A 19378-nucleotide genomic window follows, 5' to 3' on the forward strand; every position below is an offset into this window, starting at 1 on the left:
GAAGTTCACGTGCATAGTCGTCAGGCAGATTCTTCGCGGCTTGGGACGGTGTGCTCAAAAATGACTTAGCCCACTTCTTTTGCTAGGTGAACCAAGAGGTGCGTCATAATATTTAAGAAGGATGGCGGGAACACCAACTCGAAACTGACAAGACATTGGATCACATCGTTCTGTAACCGTGGTAGATCTTCTGGATTGATTACCTTCTGAGAGATTGCATTGAGGAATGCACATAGCTTGACAATGGCTACTCGAACATTTTCCGGCAGGAGCCCCCTCAAAGCAATCGGAAGCAATTGCGTCATAATCACGTGGCAGTCGTGAGACTTCAGGTTTTGGAACTTTTTCTCCGCCATGTTTATTATTCCCTTTATATTGGACGAGAATCCAGACGGGACCTTCATACTGCTCAGGCATTCAAAAAAGATGACCTTCTCTTCTTTGGTCAGAGCGTAGCTGGCACGACCTTGAAACCATTCCGGATGCCGGTCATCAGGGTCTTTCAAACGTTGCTGGTCCTGCCGTGCTTCCTTTGTATCATTTGTCTTCCCATACACGCCCAAGAAGCTTAGGTGGTTCACGCAAATATTCTTCGTAACGTGCATCACGTCGATTGCAGAGCGAACTTCTAGGACTTTCCAATATTCTAGCTCCCAGAATATAGATTTCTTCTTCCACATGGCTGCGTGCCCGTCAGCTCCCTTTGGAACTGATTGTCCGCCAGGACCCTTTCCAAAGATGACTTTCAAATCCTTGACCATATCAAATACCTCAGCACCAGTGCGTTCCGCAGGCTTCGGCCGGTGATCTGCCTTGCCGTTGTAATGCTTGCCTTTCTTTCTTACTGGATGAATTTTCGGAAGAAATCGACAATGCCCAAGGTACACGTTCTTCTTACAATTTGGCAAATGTACACTTTCAGTCTCATGTAAGCAGTGCGTGCATGCATTGTATCCCTTATTTGACAGTCCCGAAAGGTTACTAAGAGCAGGCCAATCGTTGATGGTTACGAAAAGCAACGCTCGTAGGTTAAATTCCTCTTTTTTGTGCTCATCCCACACACGGACACCAGGTCTGCCCCACAGCTGTAAAAGTTCATCAACTAATGGCCTTAGGTACACATCGATGTCGTTGCCGGGTTGCTTCGGACCTTGGATGAGCGCTGGCATCATAATGAATTTCCGCTTCATGCACAACCAAGGAGGAAGGTTGTAGATGCATAGAGTCACGGGCCAGGTGCTATGGCTGGAGCTCTGCTCGCCAAAAGGATTCATGCCATCTGTACTTAGACCAAATCTTATGTTCCTTGCGTCAGCTGCAAAATCTTTGAACTCTCTGTCGATCTTTCTCCATTGCGTTCCATCTGCGGTGTGTCTCAACTCCCCGTCCGACTTACGGTCCTCTTTGTGCCATCGCAACAACTTGGCATGCTCTTTGTTCCTGAACAGACGTTTCAACCGTGGTATTATAGGAGCATACCACATCACCTTGGCGGGAACCCTCTTCCTGGGTTTCCCGCCCTCAACATCGTCACCAGGGTCATCGCCTCTGATCTTATAACGCAATGCAGTGCATACCGGGCATTCATTCAAATTCTCGTATTCACCGCGGTAGAGGATGCAGTCGTTGATGCATGCATGTATCTTCAGAACCTCTAAACCTAGAGGGCAGACAACCTTCTTTGCTTCGTACGTACTGGCGGGCAACTCGTTATTCTTTGGAAACATATTCTTCAACATTTTCAGCAAGTTTTCAAATGCCGAGTCAGCTACACCTGCCTGTGCCTTCCATTTCAGCAAATCCAGTGTGCAGCCCAGCTTTTTCAGACCATCATCGCATCCAGGGTACAACGACTTTCTGTGATCCTCTAACATGTGATCCAAATTCTCTCTCTCCTTTTCAGTTTCGCAGCGTCTCCGTGCATCAGCAATGGTCCGACCAAGATCATCAACGGTCTCATCACGTGCCTCTTCTTCACCTTCACCTTCACCTTCCCCTTCACCTTCCCCTTCACCTGCCCCTTCACCTTCCCCTTCACCTTCAGCATCCTCCATGAAAGTATCACCGAAATGAGCAAGATAGCTTTCATCGATGAAATCATCCCCTTCTTCATCTTCTTCCACTATAACCCCTCTTTCTCCATGCTTGGTCCAACAATTATAGCTTGGCATGAAACCGTGCCGAAGCAGGTGCAGGTGAACTTCTCTTGAGGAAGAGTAACCCTTCTGATTCTTACAGTCAACACATGGACAGATAACAAAACCCTTCTGCTTGTTCACATTAGCCACTACGAGGAAATCTTTCAAACGCGTAGTGAACTCGCGGGAGAGTCGGTTACCGTACATCCATTGCCGATTCATCTGCATTATTATAATATAAAATATATAATTAACCATCATGCATTTGTTAAAGTAACTAGCTATAAACAATAGAAATTAAACAATGAACAACACACATGCATATTTTATCAATGACACACATGCATGAAAGGTTCAAGTTGCTAACCGCGATCGAGGAGGAACCTCAAGTGTGGCTCCAACACTTCATATCATGTTTGTTTCACGCTGTTGGGCATTTCATCAAACACCTTGTGTGCATAAGAGGAACCAAAAGCAAACCTACACCCCCTTGTGAAGAGAAGTGGCACCAAATGGCTAAGTGAGTGCGCTGAACTGGTATATATAGGGGAGGAGCTTTAGTCGCGGTTGGCCAGGCCAACCGCGACTAAAGGCCTTTGGACACTTTTAGTCGCGGTTGGCCTGGTCAACCGCGACTAAAGCCCCTCACGTGCACCAGCTGGCCACCGAGCGCCCTGGCCCAAGCCTTTGGTCGCGGTTCGTCTGCCGAACCGCGACTAAAGACTTCATTAGTCGCGGTTCCTACAGTTTCGCGACTAATGGGGCTGGACGGAAGCCTCTTTTTCTACCAGTGCCGTCAGCTTCCTCGAGCGGCAGATCGTCGTCGGTGGCGGTGTCCACGGCGAGTGACGACATGAAGCTAGCTAGCGTTCCGCCCCAGAAGTTGTGAGAGGAGTTGTGCCTACGTCTGGGGAAGAGACGCGCGTAATTGTAGTGGTCTGGCCTGATACGTCTCGGGTGAATCGACCGAGAATCACATGTCCGTGTCGGACTCGGACTGCAGTGGGATAGGGTATTGTTTCCTTTTTCGAGATGGGAGTAGAGTAGGACAACAAGTGTACGTGCGTGTTTTTTTTACCAAGAAGAGTCGGTCTGGAGTAGGGAAACAACCCCAGCCGGTCCTCCCACGTCGCGCCACGAGTCCCTTCTGGCCTGATACGGTCAGCCACTCGATTTTGCTTCCCTCAGCTTATAGTGAGGTTAGGAAGCCGTCCAAGTGCATAGAGCATCTAATAAAAAAAATTATATTTCAAATATATAAATCACCATGCATGAAAAGAGTTCCGCATTCCTCGTGATCAATAATTTTTTACTACCTCCGTTTCAGTTTACAAGTTCTACGCGTATACCTAGGTTGTCAATTTTATCACCTTAATATAAACTATATAACACAAAAATTATACAGTTTGAAAATAGAACATCTGAAGTTTATATTGATATATTTTTTGTAATATATATGACTTGTATTAGGTTGGTCAAATTGACGACCTAGGTGCACGCGCACGCCCTGTAAACTGAGAGAGAGGTAGTATTTTGCATGCTGCTATTTTAATTGCCTGATGCATTATAGGATTTGCATCCTGCGCTTTAGGAGTTAATGATATGGGAAGTGGTTGACTCCTCCCAATTTTCCAAGCAGGCCAAATAGGTGTCATTTTTGTCATTGATTTTTTTATTTAATATCCTTCATCCAATCTCCATGCACCTTGGGTCCGATGTAGCTATGCCCTATGCACCTAAACTGAGGGAGTATCATGCATATTACACTAATATACTCACTTTGTTCTTGAAAGAGTGTACTTTCAACTTTGTTGAAGAGTCAAACTCTCTCAATGTTTGAGCGAATTTGTGTAAAAATATATCAATGTTTGTGAAACCAAATAAGCATATGATGAAAATATATTTTACCATGAATTTAATGCTACTAATTTGATGGCATAAATGTTGGTATAGTATCATATAAATACGGCCAAACATATTTTTTGACTTTCTAACAAAATTGAAAATACACTCTTTCTAGGATGGAGAGAGTATAATACTATCCTCATAGTGCATAGTATCCTAAATTAGTATAATAGAACATCTTATTTATTGAAATGCATGACACATAGTAGCGTAACATTTATTATAATACGGTATCACCTATGTTCTCTTTCTCTTCCTTAATTGCCTGCCACATCAGCATGTTTGCTAGTCTTGAATGCATGATACCGGTTAAGATATCACCACTGTAGCCAGCCTCAGGTCGCCTCTTTTCCCTCTCCCCAATCTTTTCTTTTTGTTTTGGTAAAGGGAGTTTCCTCTCCAATTTGTATTATTATAGAAATCATCACATCAGCATATCGTACGATGCGCACTCCGTGAAGATGATGGCATCCCCCCCCCCCCCCCCCCCCCCCCCCACCCACACACACACCCACCCTTAAGAATGCAGACCTCCCAGCTGCATGGTGGGGCAGCTCCCATTGGCCTCGTGCCACGTCCCGATGCACCTCCCGTGGAACGGGTGCCCGCATGGCGTCTCCTTCCACACCATCTTGTCGTCGTCCATTCAGATCGAGCAGCCGCGGCCGCCGTCAGACGGCGCGCCCACCGTTATCAGCGTCTATGCAACCGCTGCCGCCAGCTCCGAGTCGCGTGTGGGATGATGCTGGCCGCGTATGCCGCGGCGGTCGCCCGCAGCGAGTGTTGGAACAGCAGCGCCTCGAAGGAGAGCGCTCCGCTCGTGTACACCTCGTGGTCGTTGTCTCTTGGATGTCATCAAACTTGCAGTTGCTCCCCAGATCCATAAGTTGATGCCTGGACGCGCGGTTCAAACCGTATCGGGGCAGGACTGCACGGTTGGTACTGTTTCGTATCCGATTGGATCACGGATTGCCATGGTGATTGACCCATCCTACTTCTATGCGGGCCTCCCACAACACGGCTCAATAAGTTAAGATCTTTATGTTTTTATCCCTAAAAAAGATCTTTATGTTTTTTATTATTTTATAAAAAAAATCCTAAAACATATTTTCGTGTAAAATTTATCAAATCAGGTCTACAGATTTAAATTTGAATTCTTTTTACAATCTGTATTTGAAAATGTTCATCCTGTATAGAAAAATATTCATCATGTACTTGAAAAAACCGCATTGTTTGCTTCACAAATCTTCCAAACAAATTCATAGTTTGTTCAAATATATTCATGTTTTTAAAAAATGTTCATAGTGTTTTGGAATATAATCATCTATATCAAAAATGTTCATTGCATATTTTAATTATGTTCATCTTGTGTTGAAAATTGTTCATCGTGTGAATAAAAGAATGTTCACAATGTATTTGAAAAACATTCACATATAAATTACATTACTAAATGGAAAACCAAAAATGCAGAAAGAAAAGAAGAAAAGAGAATGCAAAAACCAAAGAACACAATAAAAACAAAAGGGAAAACATGTGTTGCGCCGAGAAACAGAGGCAAATTGTGCGTGTTTTGCATACTATTTGCAGGAGCGGGTGTCAAATAAGCCCCAGTCCCCTCCTTGCTCCCACCTTGAGTGATAAGGGAGAGTATTCGGGTGAAGGGAAAATTTGGATGGGTATTTACAGTGGTCGATAAAACCGATTTCTCATATATATTCCATGTCACCTAGAAAAACAATGCATATATATTTTATGTTTCCGTTTTCAAAGTAGTGTGTCTTAGATAAAATTATTGTTCGAAATCGTTCTACCTCGGGCTACTGTCTGTGTCTACTCGTTCTACCTCCTTTTTTCACCTAGAAAGCCTTGCTATTCAGTCATCCTACATGTAATTTTGACACTTGGAAAAAAATGTCACCTAGAAAGCCTTGTATTCTGCTTTACTTGATAATTCTCCTCGTCAAAATTTACTACCATGGCTGGTGTTACATTTCTTTTATGGAGGACTACATGACCAGTGTAAGACACATGTAGATTTTTCCTCTAGAGGAGTTTTATGGAGTACATTGTAGCTCAAACTTAGTGGTTATTGCATAAAATCCCCATGAATGATGAGGCATGGGCATTAGATAAAGGGGCTGATGGAGGACTTAATTATGATTGTAGAAATCTTACTCCACGTCCAGGAAGATATAAAAATTAATTGGCGATCTACATCTTGACTCTTGAATTTGAATTTGAGTATGACTTAAATTCTGGAATTAATGTGCTTCTCACTTTTGTGCTGCCAACTGAATAGAATGGCCGAACTAATGCAAACCTACAATATGTGTTAGAACCAACCACGTTGTAGGCCGTCTCGTCACATCATTATTGAATCAGTGTAATAGATCACTCCTTCATACGTTAACTAAATTAAATGCTTCGTAGCCATATTTTGGTAGCCAATAGCAATTCCAGGGACAGTTCTCTTCAGGCGATTCTGGAAAATCCTGGTTGGAGAATCAATAAGCTGAAAAGAACTTGATCGAATTCACCAAAATCATCCGAGAATCGCTAGAGTCGCCAGTGCAATCGAAAAGCATCTGCAAACCACGATTCTGGCGATTCGCATCGCTCCCACAAAATAAGATGGTTCAATTTAAGTCCCTATCCTTGTTACTGCACCGAATTACATCCAAACTGCCACTCGGGCCAAACAAGAGCGCACCCAGAAAACGAATTTGGCTAGTTCGATCCCATGCAATGGCTTCGGCCCAACCTCGCCTGAGATCGCCCAGGCGCCCATCCCTCACGGGCCTCACCCGAGCTCGCATGAGGCGGCCTCGTCCCTCCCCGCTCTCAGTTCAGCGGGTTTTCTTCCTCATCTCGTTATCTCCTTTGACCCCCCCCCCCCCCTCCCTTTTCTGCTTTTTTTACAATGATAAGAGAGTTTTATTCCATATGAATAGGGTTACAATCGAGATGCACCAACTCCTCAATACATGGTGGACCTGTACCAAGCCATACAACAGTAGTGCTCTCTGTACGGCTATACAATGCCAACTGATGTGCTACCCTATTTTGTTCCCGTTTAATTTTTGACGGAATAAACTCCCGCTCCATCATGTGATGCCGAATCTCCGCTACCAGATGGACATATGCCGATCTGGTTAGACTTTCCCCCTTCATGGCCGCCAGTGCCTCCACGGAATCAGACTGAACGATGATAGGTAGCGTACAATGCTGGATAGTTAGTGTCGTACCCTACATTATCGCATGTAGTTCCTGAAGGAAATATGCCCTAGAGGCAATAATAAAGTTGTTACTTATATTTCCTTATATCATGATAAATTTTTATTATTCATGCTAGAATTGTATTAGCCAGAAACTTAGTACATGTGTGAATACATAGACGAACAGAGTGTCCCTAGTATGCCTCTACTTTACTAGCTCGTTAATCAAAGATGGTTAAGTTTCCTAGCCATGGACATGTGTTGTCATTTGAGGAACCGGATCACATCATTAGAGAATGATGTGTTGGACAAGACCCATCCGTTAGCTTAGCATAATGATCGTTCAGTTTTATTGCTACTGCTTTCTTCATGACTTATACATGTTCCTCTGACTATGAGATTATGCAACTCCTGAATACCAGAGGAACACCTTGTGTGCTATCAAACGTCACAACATAACTGGGTAATTATAAAGATGCTCTACAGGTGTCTCCAATGGTGTTTGTTGAGTTGGCACAGATCAAGATTAGGATTTTTCACTTCGTCTATCGGAGAGGTATCTCTGGGCCCTCTTGGTAACGTACATCACTATGAGCCTTGCAAGCAATGTGACTAATGAGTTAGTTGCGGGATGATGCATTATGGAACAAGTAAAGAGACTTGTCGGTAACGAGATTGAACTAGGTATGATCATACCGACGATCGAATCTCGGGCAAGTAACATAGAGATGACAAAGGAAACAACGTATGTTGTTATGCGGTTTCACCGATAAAGATATTCATAGAATATGTAGGAGCCAATATGAGCATCCAGGTTCCGCTATTGGTTATTGACCGGAGATGTGTCTCGGTCATGTCTACATAGTTCTCGAACCCGTAGGGTCCGCACGCTTAACATTCGATGACAATTTGTATTATGAGTTATGTGATTTGATGTACCGAAATGATCGAGGAGTCTCGAAATGGTCGAGGCATAAAGATCAATATATTGGAAGGCGATATTCGGTCATCGGAAAGGTTCTGAGTGATTCGGGTATATTTCGGAGTACCGAAGAGTTACGGGAATTTGCCGGGGAAGTAATGGGCCACACGGGAAAGGATAGAAGGGCCTCAAGGGGTGGCTGCGCACCCCCCATGGGCTGGTCCGAATTGGACTAGGGAGGGGCGGCGCCCCCCTCTTTCCTTCTCTCCCTCTTCCCCTTCCTTCTTCTCCTAATCCAACTAGGGAAGGGGGGAAACCTACTCCTACTAGGAGTAGGAATCCCCCTTGGGGCGCGCCATAGAGAGAGTCGGCCCTCCTCTCCTCCACTCCATTATATAAGGGGGAGGGGAGCACCCCATAAACACACAAGTTGATTTCTTAGCCGTGTGCGGTGCCCCCCTCCATAGATTTCCACCTCGGTCATATTATCGTAGTGCTTAGGCGAAGCCCTGCGTCGGTAACTTCATCATCACCGTCAACACACCGTCGTGCTGACGAAGCTCTCCCTGACACTCAGCTGGATCTAGAGTTCGTGGGACGTCACTGAGCTGAACGTGTGTAGATCGCGAATGTGTCGTACCTTCGGTGCTAGGATCGGCCGGATCGTGAAGACACACGACTACATCAACCGCGTTGTCATAACGCTTCCGCTTACGGTCTACGAGTGTACGTGGACAACACTCTTCCCCTCTCGTTGCTATGCAACACCTAGATGGATCTTGCTTGTGCGTAGGAATTTTTTTGAAATTACTGCGTTCCCCAACAGTGGTATCCGAGCCAGGTCTATGCGTAGATGTTATATGCACGAGTAGAACACAAAGGAGTTGTGGGCGTGGGTATATACATATTTCTTGCTGTCACTAGTTGATTCTTGATTCGGCGGTATTGTTGGATGAAGCGGTTTTACCGATGTGCTTCGCACACACGTGGCTGGTGGGTGTCAGTTTCTCGAACTTTAGTTCAATCGGATTCAATGAACAGGGTTCTTTCTGAAGATCAAAAAGAAATCACTATACCGCGTTGTGGTTTTGTTGCGTAGGTAAGAACGGTTCTTGCAAAGCCCGTAGCAGCCACGTAAAACTTGCAACAACAAAGTAGAGGACGTATAACTTATTTTTGCAGGGCATATTGTGATGTGATATGGTCAAGACGTGATGAGATATAATTTGCCGTATGAGATGATCATGTTTTATTGAAGTTATCGGCAACTGGCAGGAGCCTTATGGTTATCTCTTTATTGCATAAGATGCAAGCGCCATATAATTGCTTCACTTTATCGGTATATGATAGCAATAGTTGCAAAAGCAATAGTTGGCGAGACGACCATCTGACGACACATTGATAGAGATCAAGATGATGGAGATCATGGTGTCATGCCGTTGATGATGGAGATCATGACGGTACTTTGGAATGGAGATCAAAGGCAGAAGATGATGATGGCCATATCATGTCACATATTTTGATTGGATGTGATGTTTATCTTTTATGCATCTTATTTTGCTTAGTACGTCAGTAGCATTATAAGATAATCCCTCACTAAATTTCAAGGTATAACTGTTCTCCCTGAGTATGCACCGTTGCGACAGCCACATGATGATCGGGCGTGATAAGCTCTATGTTCACATACAACGGGTGCAAGCCAGTTTTGCACACGCAGAATACTCTGGGTTAAACTTGACGAGCCTAGCATATGCAGATATGGCCTCGGAACACTGGAGACCGAAAGGTTGAGCGTGAATCATATAGAAGATATGATCAACATAGAGATGTTCACCACTGAAAACTACTTCATCTCACGTGATGATCGGACATGGTTTAGTTGATATGGATCACGTGATCACTTAGATGATTAGAGGGATGTCTATCTATAAGTGAAAGTTCTTAAGTAATATGATTAATTGAACTTTAATTTATCATGAACTTAGTCCTGATAGTAATTGCATATCTATGTTGTAGATCAATAGCTTGCGATGTAGCTTCCCTTTTAATTTTGATATGTTCCCGTTTAATTGTAGATCAATAGTCATGCCCGTGTCGAGAGGTATGAGACCTCTGACAGTACGTTGCCTAAAAGATGGAGGAGAATAGCTCAACCAGTGAGTATGTGCTCACATTGTCTGGGTACTACAATTGCTTGAATCAAGTGGGAGTTAATCTTCCAGATAAGATAGTAATTGATAAAGTTCTCTAGTCACTATCACCAAGTTACTAGAACTTAGTGGTGAACTATAATATGCAAGGGATGACGAAAACGATTCCCGAGCTCTTCGTGATGCTGAAATCGACGAAGGTAGAAATCAAGAAAAGTACCAAATGTTGATGGTTGACAAAACCACTAGTTTCAAGTAAAAGGGCAAGGTTAAGAAAGGGAACTTCAAGAAGAATGGCAAGCAAGCTGCCACTCCCATGAAGAAGCCCAAAGATAGACCCAATCCTGAAACTGGGTGCTTCTACTACAAAAAGGAAATGGTCACTGGAAGTGGAACTGCCTTAGATACTTGGCTGATAAGAATGATGGAAAAGTGAACAAAGGTATATTTGATATACATGTTATTGATGTGTACTTTACTAGTGTTTATAGCAACCCATCAGTGTTTTATACTGGTTCAGTTGCTAAGGGTAGTAACTCGAAACGGGAGTTGCAAAATAAACAGAGACTAGTTAAGGACGAGGTGATGATGAGTGTTGGAAGTGATTCCAAGGTTGATAAGATCACCGTCACACACTCCCTTTACCTTCCGGATTAGCGTTGAACCTAAAATAAATGTTATTTGGTGTTTGCGTTGAGCATAAATATGATTGAATCATTTTTGTTGCAATACGGTTATTCATTTAAGTCAAAGAATAATTGTTGTTCTATTTACATGAATAAAACCTTCTACGGTCATACACTCAATATAAATGGTTTATTGAATCTCGATCGTAGTAATACACATATTCATAATATTGAAGCCAAAAGATGCAAAGTTAATAATGATAGTGCAACTTATATGTGGTACTGCTGTTTAGGTCATATTGGTGTAAAGCGCATGAAGAAACTCCATGCTGATGGAACTTTTGGAATCACTTGATTATGAATCACTTGATGCTTGAGAACCATGCCTCATGGGCAAGATAACTAAGACTCCGTTCTCCGGAACAATGGAGCGAGCAACTGACTTATTGGAAATGATACATACTGATGTATGCGATCCGATAAGTGTTGAGGCTCGCGGCGGGTATCGTTATTTTCTGACCTTGACAGATGATTTGAGAAGATATGGGTATATCTACTTAATGAAACATAAGTCTGAAACAATTGAAAAGTTCAAAGAATTTCAGAGTAAAATGGAAAATCATCGTAACAAGAAAATAAAGTTTTCACGATCTGATCGCGGAAGCGAATATTTGAGTTACAAGTTTGGTCTTCATTTGAAATAATGTGGAATAGTTTCCCAACTCACGCCACCTGGCACACCACAGCATAATGGTGTGTCCGAACATTGTAATCGTACTTTATTGGATATGGTACGATCTATGATGTCTCTTACCGATTTACCACTATCATTTTGAGGTTATGCATTAGAGACAGCTGCATTCACGTTAAATAGGGCACCATCTAAATCCGTTCAGATGACACTGTATGAACTATGGTTTGGTAAGAAACCAAAACTGTCGTTTCTTAAAGTTTGGGGTGGCGATGCTTATGTGAAAAAGTTTCAAACTGATAAGCTCGAACCCAAATCGGAGTAGTGCGTCTTCATAGGATACCCAAAAGAAACTGTTGGATACACATTCTATCACAGATCCAATGGCAAGATATTTTGTTTCTAAGAATGGATCATTTCTAGAGAAGGAGTTTCTCTCGAAAGAAGTGAGTGGGAGGAAAGTAGAACTTGATGAGGTAATTGTACCTTCTCCCGAATTGGAAAGTAGTTCATCACAGAAATTAGTTCCATTGATTCCTACACCAATTAGTGAGGAAGCTAATGATGATGATCATGAAACTTTAGATCAAGTTACTACCGAACCTCGTAGGTCAACCAGAGTACGGTCCGCACCAGAGTGGTATGGTAATCCTGTTCTAGAAGTCATGTTACTAGACTATGACGAACCTACGAACTATGAGGAAGCGATGATGAGCTGATACGTCTCCAACGTATCTATAATTTTTGATTGTTCCATGCTATTATATTATCAACTTTGCATGTTTTATATGCATTTATATGCTATTTCATAAGATTTTTGGGACTAACCTATTAACCTAGAGCAAAGTGCCAGTTTATGTTTTTTCCTTGTTTCAGAGTATTGCAGAAAAGGAAAATCAAACGGAGTCCAATTGACCTGAAACTTCACGGAACATATTTTTGGACCAGAAGAAGCCCACGGAGTATCGGAGATGGACCAGGAGAGTCCCGGGCTGCCCACGAGGTTGGGGGCACGCCCTGCCTCGTGGACAGCCCGGAGATCCACCGACGTACTTCTTTCTCCTATATATATATCCATATACCCTAAAAACTTCGGGGAGCAGAATAGATCGGGAGTTCCGCCGCCAGAAGCCTCCGTAGCCACCGAAAACCAATCTAGACCTGTTCCGGCACCCTGCTGGAGGGGGGGAATCTCTCTCCGGTGGCCATCTTCATCATCCCGGTGCTCTCCATGACGAGAAGGGAGTAGTTCTCCCTCGGGGCTGAGGGTATGTACCAGAAGCTATGTGTTTGATCTCTCTCTCTATCTCTCTCTCTCTCTCTCTCTCGTGTTCTTGAGGTGGTACGATCTTGATGTATCACGAGCTTTGCTATTGTAGTTGGATCTTATGATGTTTCTCCCCCACTACTCTCTTGTTATGGATTGATTTTTCACTTTGAAGTTATCTTATCAGATTGAGTCTTTAAGGATTTGAGAACACTTGATGTATCTCTTGCGTGGGATACCCGTGGTGACAATGGGGTATTCTATTGATCCACTTGATGTATGTTTTGGTGATCAACTTGCGGGTTCCGCCCATGAACCTATGCATAGGGGTTGGCACACGTTTTCGTCTTGGCTCTCCGGTAGAATCTTTGGGGAACTCTTTGAAGTACTTTGTGTTGGTTTGAATAGATGAATCTGAGATTGTGTGATGCATATCATATAATCATACCCACGGATACTTCAGGTGACATTGGAATATCTAGGTGACATTAGGGTTTTGGTTGATTTGTGTCTTAAGGTGTCACTCTAGTATGAACTCTATGATAGATTGAACGGAAAGAATAGCTTCGTGTTATTTTACTATGGACTCTTGAATAGATAGATCAGAAAGGATAACTTTGAGGTGGTTTTGTACCCTACCATAATCTTTTCGTTTGTTCTCCGCTATTAGTGACTTTGGAGTGACTCTTTGTTGCATGTTGAGGGATAGTTATATGATCCAATTATGTTATTATTGTTGAGAGAACTTGCACTAGTGAAAGTATGAACCCTAGGCCTTGTTTAAACGCATTGCAATACCATTTGTGCTCACTTTTATTATTAGTTACCTTGCTGTTTTTATATTTTCAGATTACAAAAACCTTTATCTACCATCCATATACCACTTGTATCACCATCTCTTCGCCGAACTAGTGCACCTCTTCAATTTACCACTGTATTGGGTGTGTTGGGGACACAAGAGACTCTTTGTAATTTGGTTGCAGGGTTGCTCGAGAGAGACCATCTTCATCCAATGCCTCCCACGGATTGATAAACCTTAGGTCATCCACTTTAGTGAAATTTGCTACTGTCTTCCAAACCTCTGCACTTGGAGGCCCAACAATGTCTACAAGAAGAAGGTTGTGTAGTAGACATCATGAGCCCAGATTCCGCAAAATGGCTTGGGGCCATGAAACCTGAGATGGGATCCATGTATGAGAACAAAGTATGGACTTTGATTGACTTGCCCGATGATCGGTGAGTCATTGAGAATAAATGGATCTTCAAGAGGAAGACGAACACTGATAGTAGTGTTACTATCTACAAAGCTCAAATTGTCGCAAAAATGTTTTCGACAAGTTCAAGGTGTTGACTACGATGAGATTTTCTCACTCATATCGATGCTTAAAAGTCTGTTCGAATCATGTTGGCAGTTGCCGCATTTTATGAAATCTGGCAAATGGATGTCAAAACTGCATTCCTTAATGGATTTCTTAAAGAAGAGTTGTATATGATGCAACTAGAAGGTTTCATCGATCCTAAAGGTGCTAACAAAGTGAGCAAGCTCCAGCGATCCATCTATGAACTGGTGCAAGCATCTCGGAGTTGGAATATATGCTTTGATAAAGTGATCAAAGCATATGGTTTTATACAGACTTGCGGTAAAGCCTGTATTTACAAGAAAGTGAGTGGGAGCACTACAACATTTCTGATAAGTATATGTGAATGACATATTGTCGATCGGAAATAATGTAAAATTTTCTGGAAAGCATAAAGGAATGTTTGAAAGGAGTTTTTCAAAGAAAGACCTCAGTGAAGCTACTTACATATTGAGCATCAAGATCTATAGAGATAGATCAAGACGCTTGATATATTTTCAATGAGTACATACCTTGACAAGATTTTGAAGTAGTTCAAAATGGAACAGTCAAAGAAGGAGTTTTTGCCTGTGTTGCAAGGTGTGAAGTTGAGTAAAGACTCAAAACCCGACCACGACAGAAAATAGAAAGAGGATGAAAAGTCATTCCCTATGCCTCAGTCATAGGTTCTACAAAGTATGCTATGCTGTGTACCAGACCTATTGTGTACCTCACCATAAGTTTGGCAAGAGGGTACAATAGTGACCCAAGAGTGGATCACTGGACAGCGGTCAAAAATATCCTTAGTGGAATAAGGAAATGTTTCTCGGTTATGGAGGTGACAAAGAGTTCATCGTGAAGAGGTACGTAGATGCAAGCTTTGACACCGATCTGGATGACTCTAAGTCTTAATCTATATACATATTGAAAGTAGGAGCAATTAGCTAGAGTAGCTCTATGCAAAGCACTGTAGACATAGAAATTTGCAAAATACATACGGCTCTGAATGTGGCAGACCCGTTGACTAAATTTCTCTCACAAGAAAAACATGACCACTCTTTGGGTGTTAATCACATAGTGATGTGAACTAGATTATTGACTCTAGTAAACCCTTTGGGTGTTAGTCACATGGAGATGTGAACTAATCACATAAAGATGTGAACTATTGGTGTTAAATCACATGACGATCTGAACTAGATTATTGACTCTAATGCAAGTGGGAGACTGACGGAAATATGCCCTAGAGGCAATAATAAAGTTGTTATTTATATTTCCTTATATCATGATAAATGTTTATTATTCATACTAGAATTGTATTAACCGAAAACTAAGTACATGTGTGAATACATAGACAAACAGAGTGTTGTCATTTGATGAACGGGATCACATCCTTAGAGAATGATGTGATGGATAAGACCCACCCATCCGTTAGCTTAGCATAATGATCGTTCAGTTTTATTGCTACTGCTTTCTTCATGACTTATACATGTTCCTTTGATTATGAGATTATGCAACTCCCGAATACCGGAGGAACACCTTATGTGCTATCAAACGTCACAACATAACTGGATGATTATAAAGATGCTCTACAGGTTTCTCCAATGTTGTTTGTTGAGTTGGCATAGATCAACATTAGGATTTGTCACTCCGTCTATCGAAGAGGTATCTCTGGGCCCTCTCGATAATTTACATCACTATGAGCCTTGCAAGCAATGTGACTAATGAGTTAGTAGCGGGATGATGCATTATGGAACGAGTAATGAGACTTGCCGGTAATGAGATTGAAATAGGTATGATGATACCGACGATCGAATCTCGGGCAAGTAACATACCGATGATAAAGGGAACAACATATGTTTTTATGTGGTTTGACCGATAAAGATCTTTGTAGAATATGTAGGAGCTAATATGAGCATCCAGGTTGCACTATTGGTTATTGACCGGAGATGTGTCTCGGTCATGTCTACATAGTTCTCAAACCCATAGGGTCCGCACGCTTAACGTTCGATGACGATTTGTATTATGAATTATGTGATTTGATGTACCGAAGGTTGTTTGGAGTCCCGGATGAGATCACGGACATGAAGAGGAGTCTCGAAATGGTCGAGACGTAAATATCGATATATTGGAAGGCTATATTTGGACATCGGAAAAGTTCCGAGTGATTCGAGTATTTTTCGGAGTACCAGAGAGTTATGGGAATTTGCCGGGGAAGTAATTGGCCTTAATGGGCCATATGGGAAAGGGGAGAAGGGCCTCAAGGGGTGGCTGCACGCCCCCCATGGGCTGGTCCGAATTGGACTAGGGAGGGGCCGGCGCCCCCGTCTTTCCTTCTCTCCCTCTGCCCCTTCCTTCTTCTCCTACTCCAACTAGGGAAGGGGGAAACCTACTCCTACTAGGAGTAGGAATCCCCCTTGGGGCGCTCCATAGAAAGGGCCGGGCCTCCCCTCCTCCACTCCTTTATATACGGGGGAAGGGGCATGCCATAAACACACAAGTTGATTTCTTAGCCGTGTGAGGTGCCCCCCTCCATAGATTTCCACCTCCGTCTTATTGTCGTAGTGCTTAGGCGAAGCCCTACGTTGGTAACTTCATCATCACCGTCAACACGACGTCGTGCTGACGAAGCTCTCCCTCGACACTCAGCTGGATCTAGAGTTCGTGGAACGTCACCGAGCTGAACGTGTGCAGATCGCGGAGGTGCCGTACCTTCGGTGCTAGGATCGGCCGGATCATGAAGACGTACGACTACATCAACTGCGTTGTCATATCGCTTCCGCTTACGGTCTACGAGGGTACATGGACAACACTCTTCCCCTCTCGTCACCTAGATGGATCTTGCGTGTGCGTAGGAATTTTTTTAAAATTACTGCGTTCCCCAGCGGTTCCGTCTCCAGAGCATCATTGCAGTTGAAGATACAACGGTAGGTAGCAAATGTCACGCTGCCATCCTACCTGCGCAGTGTCATTACCGCCACCGCCAATCCATCACATGGTGAGAACGCTCCGTTGACAAACAGCGTAGCCCAGTCAATAGGTAGTTTCGGCCATGGCAATGAAGAGGAGGAAGACCCCCGGCCTCTGCATCTAGACGATGCATGCAACCACTTTATTAATTGTTCACACACACTAGTAGAAAAGGGGGCTTTGGTCCAGGCCGGGTAACCCCATTAGTCTCGATTCAGTCTAGAACCGGGACCAATGGGGGCATTGGTCCCGGTTCGTGAGCCCAGGGGGGCGGCCGGGCCACGTGGGCCATTGGTCCCGGTTCATCTGGACCTTTTGGTCCCGGTTGGTGGGATGAATCGGGACCAATGGGCCTCGCTCCTGGCCCACAACCATTGGTCCCGGTTCGTGCCTCAAACCGGGACTAAAGATTAGACCTTTAGTCCCGGTTTGAGGCACGAACCGGGACTAATGGGGATGAGACCTTTAGTCCCGGTTCGTGCCACGAACCTGTACTAAAGGTCCCATTTTCGAACTCTACCCCCCCCCCCCCGTGGATCGCCTTTTCAGTTTAAAAAAAATAAAAGAAAATGATGGAAATGTCAAAAAAATAAAAGAAAATAAGTTTCCCATGTGATATGTGGTCTAGTTGTTGGGAAAATTTGCAAATGTGAATTTTGACTTTATTTGCAAAATCTCTCTGAAATTTGTAAAAATGGGCATAACTTTTGCATACTAACTCGGATGAAAAAGTTTTTTATATGAAAAGTCATCTACTCGAAAAACCTAATAGAAAAAAAGTTACGGGGCTTTTAAGATCTAGAGTGAAAAAATCGAAAAAAATTCAAACAGTGGGCAAACTGTGGTCAAACAATGGTCAAACTAATTATTCTAGAATATTAGTGTTACTAAATAATTATTTCAGTTATTTCAATTTTGGTCAAATCTGGTCAAACTGTGGTCAAACAATGGTCAAACTAATTATTCAAGAAATATTAGTGTTACTAAATAATTATTGTTTTTTAAAACAATAGTTTCAAAATAAAACTATGAAATGTGTCACTTCATGCTCAAGCAAAATTCCTGAAGGTTAATAGGATTGACATCTTAGTATTATCAGGAAAACAACAAGTGCAGACTTGGAGCGAGGAAGAATAGAACCCGGAAGTTAAGCTTGCTCAGGCTGGGGGAGTGGGAGGATGGGTGACCGTTCGGGAAGTTAGATGATTTGGAATGATGAGGGGTGATTAGAGGATAAATTGAGAAGTGATGAGGGGTGGTGATTACAGACTAGAGGTTAAAAAAAATTCAGAAATTTGAAAATAAAAAAAAAATTCAAAAAAAATTCAAAAAAAATTTTCCAAAAAAAAATCATAAAATTTCCTTTAGTCCCGGTTGGTGTTACCAACCGGGACTAAAGGTGGAGCTCCACGTGGCCGCGCCCTTTAGTCCCGGTTCTGGATTGAACCGGGACTAAATGGAGAGGCATTAGTACCAACATTTTAGTCCCGGTTCCAGAACCGGGACTAAAGGCCCTTATGAACCGGGACTGAAGGCCCTTTTTCTACTAGTGACAAGACTTTACAAAGTAATACAACAGTAAGACTAAAGACACCGTCTAGGCAATATCTATCGCTACTCCTATCCAATTGATGAAGGGATGCTGATAGTCTGGGCCTAATACCAAACAGACATCGCAGCCAAGCCTAACATCAAAGACCTGAGGTCCCATCCAGGACGCCTGCCGGGTATGGTTCACCCACTGGTCCGCCGAACTCCTCAAACAGGACGCCTACCGGGTATGAGGCCGCCGCAGTCACCTGCCACCAATCCATCTTTAGAGCTGTACTGCTGCATCTACCTTGCCCGGTCTAGCTGTCGTCGACGCCACCACGATGCCAGACCGCATCACCCTCCTGCGCGAGTCTATCTCCATGCACCGGACGCCGAGTCACCACAGCACCATGCCGTCGAGACCCGCCGCCATCAATGAGTGAGATTACGCACCGCTGCGCCAAAGAATCCGTCCTCTGGTCCCTCAATCACGTGTGTACCTCCAAGAATGACGCCCCCAAAGGGGGAGCGACACTAGAGCGTTGCTGTCATCTGATCATCCGATCTAGAGTTTCCCCCGGAGGTAGTAGAGAGTGGCCTTGAACTTCTCCACGGTGATGCCTTCAA

This window comes from Triticum aestivum, chromosome 7A (assembly GCF_018294505.1).
Source record: "Triticum aestivum cultivar Chinese Spring chromosome 7A, IWGSC CS RefSeq v2.1, whole genome shotgun sequence".
Lineage (NCBI taxonomy): Eukaryota > Viridiplantae > Streptophyta > Magnoliopsida > Poales > Poaceae > Triticum > Triticum aestivum.